At 48.0% G+C, this 6,200-nt stretch overlaps 1 long non-coding RNA gene across 5 annotated transcripts; it reads right to left on the bottom strand.

Annotated features, from left to right (window-relative positions):
* Positions 1 to 524: 524 nt before the first annotated feature.
* On the bottom strand, positions 525 to 5,539 carry LOC147343783 (uncharacterized). Of its 5 annotated transcripts, XR_015156214.1 has the most exons (4): positions 3,629 to 4,027; positions 2,714 to 2,863; positions 1,968 to 2,180; positions 525 to 1,737 (listed from the first exon to the last, which is right to left on the bottom strand). It is a non-coding gene; the product is annotated as an uncharacterized LOC147343783 (long non-coding RNA). The 5 variants fall into 5 exon arrangements; XR_015156215.1 differs by lacking the exons at positions 1,968 to 2,180; positions 3,629 to 4,027 and adding an exon at positions 4,039 to 5,539; XR_015156213.1 differs by lacking the exon at positions 1,968 to 2,180 and having other exon boundaries at positions 3,619 to 4,027.
* Between the last annotated feature and the right edge of the window lie 661 nt (positions 5,540 to 6,200).

Genomic DNA, 6,200 nt, shown 5'->3' with positions numbered 1-6,200 from the left:
TCCGTGGGGTCTCAAAGAGATGACTAAAGCGACTTAGCACGCACAGCCTCAGGTAAGGGGCCAGCTCCTCCCTCGGTCCCCAAGTTCTCTCCTAACATATTTACTATTTCCTGTGCAGTGAGTAAATATCTTCTCCTCCTCCTCTCTCTCTGAACACTTTTATTTCTGGAGGTAATGAGAGCCACCTCTAGAAGAATCTCTCCGCAAAGAAGGGCAGTACCACTGGTCATGGCCCAAAGACCTATGTGGGTCCTGTGTCCAGCTGAATGATCTACTCAGTCTTCATTGATCTGTGATCTGGGCTGAGAGCCCTTTAAGCTGGCGGGAGAAGAGGACTCTGAATAGAGAGTGCTCTTCTTTTTTATTTTATTTTTTTTCTTTACCCAAGGCAAAATGCAGCTTCTGTTTTAATCTGAGCCCCACCTCCTTGGTTAGGACAGATAAACAGAAAGCTGGCCGTGGTCCCCTCACCAGACAGTAACAAAGGAAGGGAGGTTGTTTTTGCCTGGGAGCTGGAGGGCTGGAGGAACCCACTCTCCAATTCAATTCAATAGGAAAGGAAGCCGGGAAGTTTCCAGAATAGGAAAGAGCCTTCCCTGCTCTCTACCAGCCTTGCTCTGACTTCTAGGGGCTTCACGTGGCTTCTTCCATGCCCGGAAGTGTCAGAGCTTATTTCCTTCCCAACATAGCCTAGTCCTAGAGCTGAACCTCCTTAAGCACCAAGGTTTTCACTCTCACCCCAAGCTTTGCTTTAAGAATCCTCCCCTCCACCAGCCTCCCAGCTCCAGTCCGCCTCATTATTCAATCCATCTGATCTTTTTGGAGCTCAGAACAGAGGGCGTTGCTTTGTTAGAGATAATAGACCCAAAGAGGTGGAGAGTCTCCAGAACAAAGAGAATAAACGAATGTTGTTTTTTTTTTTTATCCCTCAGGAAGTTTAACTTCGGTCAGGTGAGCACAAAGGGAAGCCAGGTAAATGGAGTGTTTATGAGCCAGTGAGTGGCACCTCGCACCCCTCCTGGAGGTCAGACTAGGGAGCGCTGCAGAGTGGTGGCCTGGGTTCTACCTTTTAGGGACTCGGTGGAAGAGGCCAGCTCTCAGCTGTCGAAGGGGAGGGCTGGGTCGCTGTCTGCCTTCGAAGGGGAGAAGAGGTGCTCCATTCAAGGGAGCTAAGGTAGAGTCCCGTGCAGTTGGTTAGAGAAGACTGAGAATTTACCTGGTGGTTCAGTGGCTAGGACTTCGCACTCCCGGGGCAGGGGGCCCCGGGTTCCATCCCTGGACAGAGAACTAGATCCCACTGGCCACAATTAAGAGTTTGCCGGCTGCAACTAAAAGACCCCACCATCCCTCAGTTCAGTTCAGTTCAGTTCTTTGTGACGCCATGGTCCGCAGCACGCCAGGCTTCCCTGTCCATCACCAACTCCTGGAGTTTACTCAACCTTATGTCCATCAAGTTGGCGACGCCAACCAACCATCTCATCCTCTGTCGTCCCTTTCTCCTCCTGCTTTCAGTCTTTCCCAGCATCAGGGTCTTTTCCAATGAGTCAGTTCTTCACATCAGGTGGCCAAAGTATTGGAGCTTCAGCTTCAGCCTCAGTCCTTCCAATGAACGTCCAGGACTGATCTCCTTTAGGATGGACTGGTTGGATCTCCTTGCAGTCCAAGGGACTCTCAAGGGTCTTCTCCAACACCATCCCTCATACCACAGCTAAGATCGAAGATCCCACATACCACAACCTGGGGCAAGTAAATAAATAAATATTTTTTTTAAAAAAATGGGAAGGAGACTTTTCACTTCAAAAAGAGAGAGAGAAACAGAGAGACTGATTCTCTAATACCAGAACCAGGGAGGCAGGAAGATCACTGCCCTTTCAGGGACCACGCAGTGTTTGTCACACATTCTAAGGCCCCATCACACAAAGGCCCCAGAATGGGGAACACATTGAGAAGAGACAGAGGGCACCTACCTGCTATCTGACCTTGGATGGGTCCCTTGAGTTTGTTAGGCTTCAGTTTCCCCACCCCCGGGAGGAACGGGTTGGATTTGATCCGTGATTCCCAAATTTGGGTCCAGTGCAATTTACTGAAACTTTACTGAAAACTTGTCACCAGATAAGAATATTTTTAAAATATCGCTGGCTCCTCTGACTATCATTTAAAAAAGGAAGCACATTTCAGGACTAAAAAAAGGAGGAGAGACACAATCTTAGAACATAAAAAAAGGAGGGGACACACAATCTTAGAATATGAAGGAGAATCCTTTAAAAGAAATATGGGAAAACTCACTACGTGATTTTATTTTTCTCATTTCGGGGCAGACGGTTGTTAAGCTTCATCACAGAGGGAAATCAATTCAAGAAATGGGAAACTACCTAGCATCCTAGCTCCTAAGATTCCATGATTTGAAGCCCAGCGAGGCAAATCACCCAGCCTCCCTCTGATCCTCGCTTGGCATGTCCCAAAGCCTGAAGCATAGTGAGGCTGGTGTACGGTGGTTGCCGCTCGCTGTGCAGGTGACCCCTGATACCTGGAATGCAAGCTTTATTCTCCCTTCTTATGCCATTATGTTCCTCCTGTCTCCTGAGACGCAAAGGAGGTCCTGTCACCGGGACAGGGGCTGGTGGGTGCTTTGGGGAGAACGCTTGAGATATGCCCCCTTCCTGCATCCGCTGGAGGAAGTAAGTCAGTGGGCAGGGGGTTGCCTCTCACTCACCTTGGACACCTTCACAGCACCTGTACATGAAACCTCTCCATTAATAGATATGTGAGTTCGTGTCTGTACACTGAGGTCCAGAGATACGAGAGTCCACAGAGGGAAGAGGGAAGCTGGCACATGTTCAACCCCTGGTCCAGGAACTAGATCCTACAAGTCATGCAGCACAGCCAAAAGATAGATAGATAAATAGTTTTTAAACTAAAATTAAATAAAAATAGTTATGACAGAAATTTTAAAAATAATTTCATTGTAAGCATCACCACTCCCCCTCCAAGTTAGAGTTCTCCCAGTCGCTCAGTCATGTCCGACTCTTTGCGACCCTCATGGACTGTAGCCTGCCAGGCTCCTCTGTCCATGGGATTCTCCAGGCAAGAATACTGGAGTGGGTTGCCATGCCCTTCTCCAGGGGGTCGTCCTGACCCAAGGATTAAACCCAGGTTTCCTGCACTGCAGACAGATTCTCTACCATCTGAGCCACAAGGGAAGCCCTGAAAGATAAATAATTTTTAAAAGACTTTAAAATTAACTAGAAATGGTTATGACAGTAAATTTTAAAAAATAATAATTTCATCGTAAGCATTGCCATTCCCTCTCCAAGTTAGAGTTCCCCCAAGCAGGAGCCAAACAGTTTCTTTTTCTTTGCCAGAAAGAAGCATCAGAAAGGTCTCATCCAGGAGGTGTCTGCCTGCTCTTATTTCCTTCATCTGCAATGCAAGGGGCCACGTGCAGCTGGGGCTGACCCCATCCTGGGCTCAAGGGCCCATTAGGGCATCCCCTGGGTGCCCTCTCTACAGCCTGGCTCAGGAGCTTGGGGCCAGTAAGAAACCCCACCACAGGGAAGGGTCAGCTTCTGTCACTGCCGGCTTCTCTTCACCATTCACCCCTCCCCCTGCACCCCTCACCTCCACGCACCCCCGTAGGAAGCAGAGCCGTGGAAAAATCAGCATTGATGAATGGGGATTCTGGGTTCTGTGTTTTTACAAGCCGTGGTCTGGAAGTGCCAAGAGGCTGCCTTAGTTTGCTAGCGGATTGATTCCCTAGAGAAGGATAATGCGATTGACAAGAGATTGAAAGGGACCTCTGAAAGAAGAAGGTCAGCAAGTTCTGTCCAGGAGGAGAGAGCAGTGAAGCAGAGGGCAGAAGCCAGAGCAGGAACATTGTGGACACTCCATAAATCTTTTGCGTTACATCATTCATTTGAAACCTGGCTGAGAGGCGCAGAGAGAATGAGAATCCGAGGCCAGAGAGGCATGGCCAAGGAGGCTATTGAGAAAAAGGATCTTGAGAATCACCAGTCTGTTTCACTCGCCTTGATTGCTCACCTTCTGTTTTTCTTAGCCTCAATCACTTCTTCTTTGATGTCAGTCCTTACGGAACCTGGGCACTGCAGGTACTTTTCAGGATGAAGTGTGGAGTGGGGATGTGGGCAGATGAAGCCCATTGATGGTGATGAGAAGAAAGGAGGGAAGGACTTCCTGGTGGTCCAGTTGGCTAAGACCTCTACACTGCCAATGCAAGTGGCAGGGGTTCGATCCCTGGTTGGGGAGAACCAAGATCCCGCATGCCGCGTGGTGTGGCCAAAAAAAAAAAAAAGTGGCGAGTGGAGTGGGGCAAAGGACTCAGGAATTCTCTTTAGACCCAAACTGGGATCAATCTGGGTGAAGCTTTAGCATCCCTGAGTTGGGGTGGCCAGCCTGATCCCCCTCCTACCACCAGGGAATGGATTTGAAGCTAGAGATTCGCCCCTTGGTGTTCCCGGTAACTCCGGTAAAGCCAGGCTACATTTAATGAGCAACTACTGCAGTGTCCGGCACCACCTGCGGGGCTTTAGATGGATTGTTTTGGCTTTTTTTTTTTTTTTAACATCTTCACGACCCTATTTATCCATTTTACAATTGAGGCCCAGAAAAGCTACTAACCTTGTCAAGGTGACACATAAAAAAAATATTCGGATGCCGGACCCACCAATGCTTACCTCGCCCCGGGGGAATACTGGAAACTCACTGAAGCAAAAGGCTAGGAGGTCCCTCCCTGGTTATCCTGCATTTTTGATTAAGGCTAAAGAAAGTCTCATTTAGATCCTCCAATGAGCTTTAGAGTTTCAATAAAAGGCCACCTGAAGCAGAAACAGGAAAAGGAGGGCAGGAGGGGGGCCTGACCGCTCCCCAGTCCTAGGACAAAGCACCTTCTCCCCAGTCAGGGGCGACATGACCTACCCCGCCGTCTGGACCAAATGGGGTGTGCATTCCCTATCCTAGTATGTTCCCAGCAATTCGCTACCTGTCATCAATACTCTGATTTTTTTTTTTTTGCTGCCACCAACACACGATAATCTGATCTGTAAGGGGAAAAAAGGGAGTGGAGGATCTGTAGAAACAAACATCATCAAATGTCCTGGCTCTGTTCCCGGTGCTTCAATAAAAATGCAGGAAGGAAGAAATTGCAGAGATGAGCCTTGGCAGCCAGGCTCCCTGAGTCTCCATTAAGTCATTAAGAGAGGACTTTGCAGCATCGGAGCCAATCGCCAAGATGCTGCCGCGGAGGGCAGCCCTCGCATTGGAGGGTCCAGCTCGGTGACACAGAGGGATGAGCCATCTGACTTGGGTTCTTGTCTTCCTCTTGGTTCTCTTCCTTCACCCCCGACATTCGACTTTTTACCATAACAAACTTTCTCCCCTGACTGTTTTCATAAGGTTTACTGCACTGAAGACCTGGGCTTGGAATCGTACTACCCACGGCAGCTCTCATTTGGGTGATTAGTGACCCGAATCATACATACTCGGGAAGGTGGGCTGTGGGGCCAGGGGACCTGCTTCTGGGATCTTCTACAGAGGTGACAAAACACCAGAGCCAAACAAGAATTTGTGGGGATCATTCCTACGGGCAACCAAGCCAAACAAGCCATCCCTCTAATCAAAATACCACCCCTTGTTCTTCTTCTGAAAACTTTGAAAAGCAGGAAATGGAATTATAAGAGGGTAGGGGTATGGAAAAAGATTAAAATGAAAAATAAACTTGAAACATACCTAGCAGAAAGCACATTTGATTTGAAAGATTCTTTCCATTTCAATTCTCTGTGGGCCTATTCATAACAGAGATATGGTTACTTAAAATACAATTTCTGCGCTGGCTGGTTGAGTCTCTTGAAAAATGCCTTCCATGTTTTCCCAAGCCCTCACTTCAACTTCACCACAAAATTCCTGAACAACATCTCCAACAGCACCAGCTGAACTCAAGCAGAGTAATTCTGAAACCTAGTGACACCCCTAAGAGATGTTGACGCTTGGGCTCACAGATGCCAGATTTCAGTTCTTTCTTTTCCCTGCCACCCGACTTCCTACCCCCGACACATACACACTCCCAAGATCCCAGAAGGCGTAAATGTTTTAGGAAAAAAAAAAAATGACTCTGGTATTGATTGAGTCAAGCAGACTAGTAACAAGTTCTCTTTAAAATACATACTCAAACTGTGACAATTCTGTTT

This window comes from Bos grunniens, chromosome 27 (genome assembly GCF_055505025.1).
Source record: "Bos grunniens cultivar Pamir isolate PY7600 chromosome 27, Bosgru_T2T1.0, whole genome shotgun sequence".
In the NCBI taxonomy this organism is placed as follows: domain Eukaryota; kingdom Metazoa; phylum Chordata; class Mammalia; order Artiodactyla; family Bovidae; genus Bos; species Bos grunniens.
This window is presented reverse-complemented; position numbering and strand designations above follow the sequence as displayed.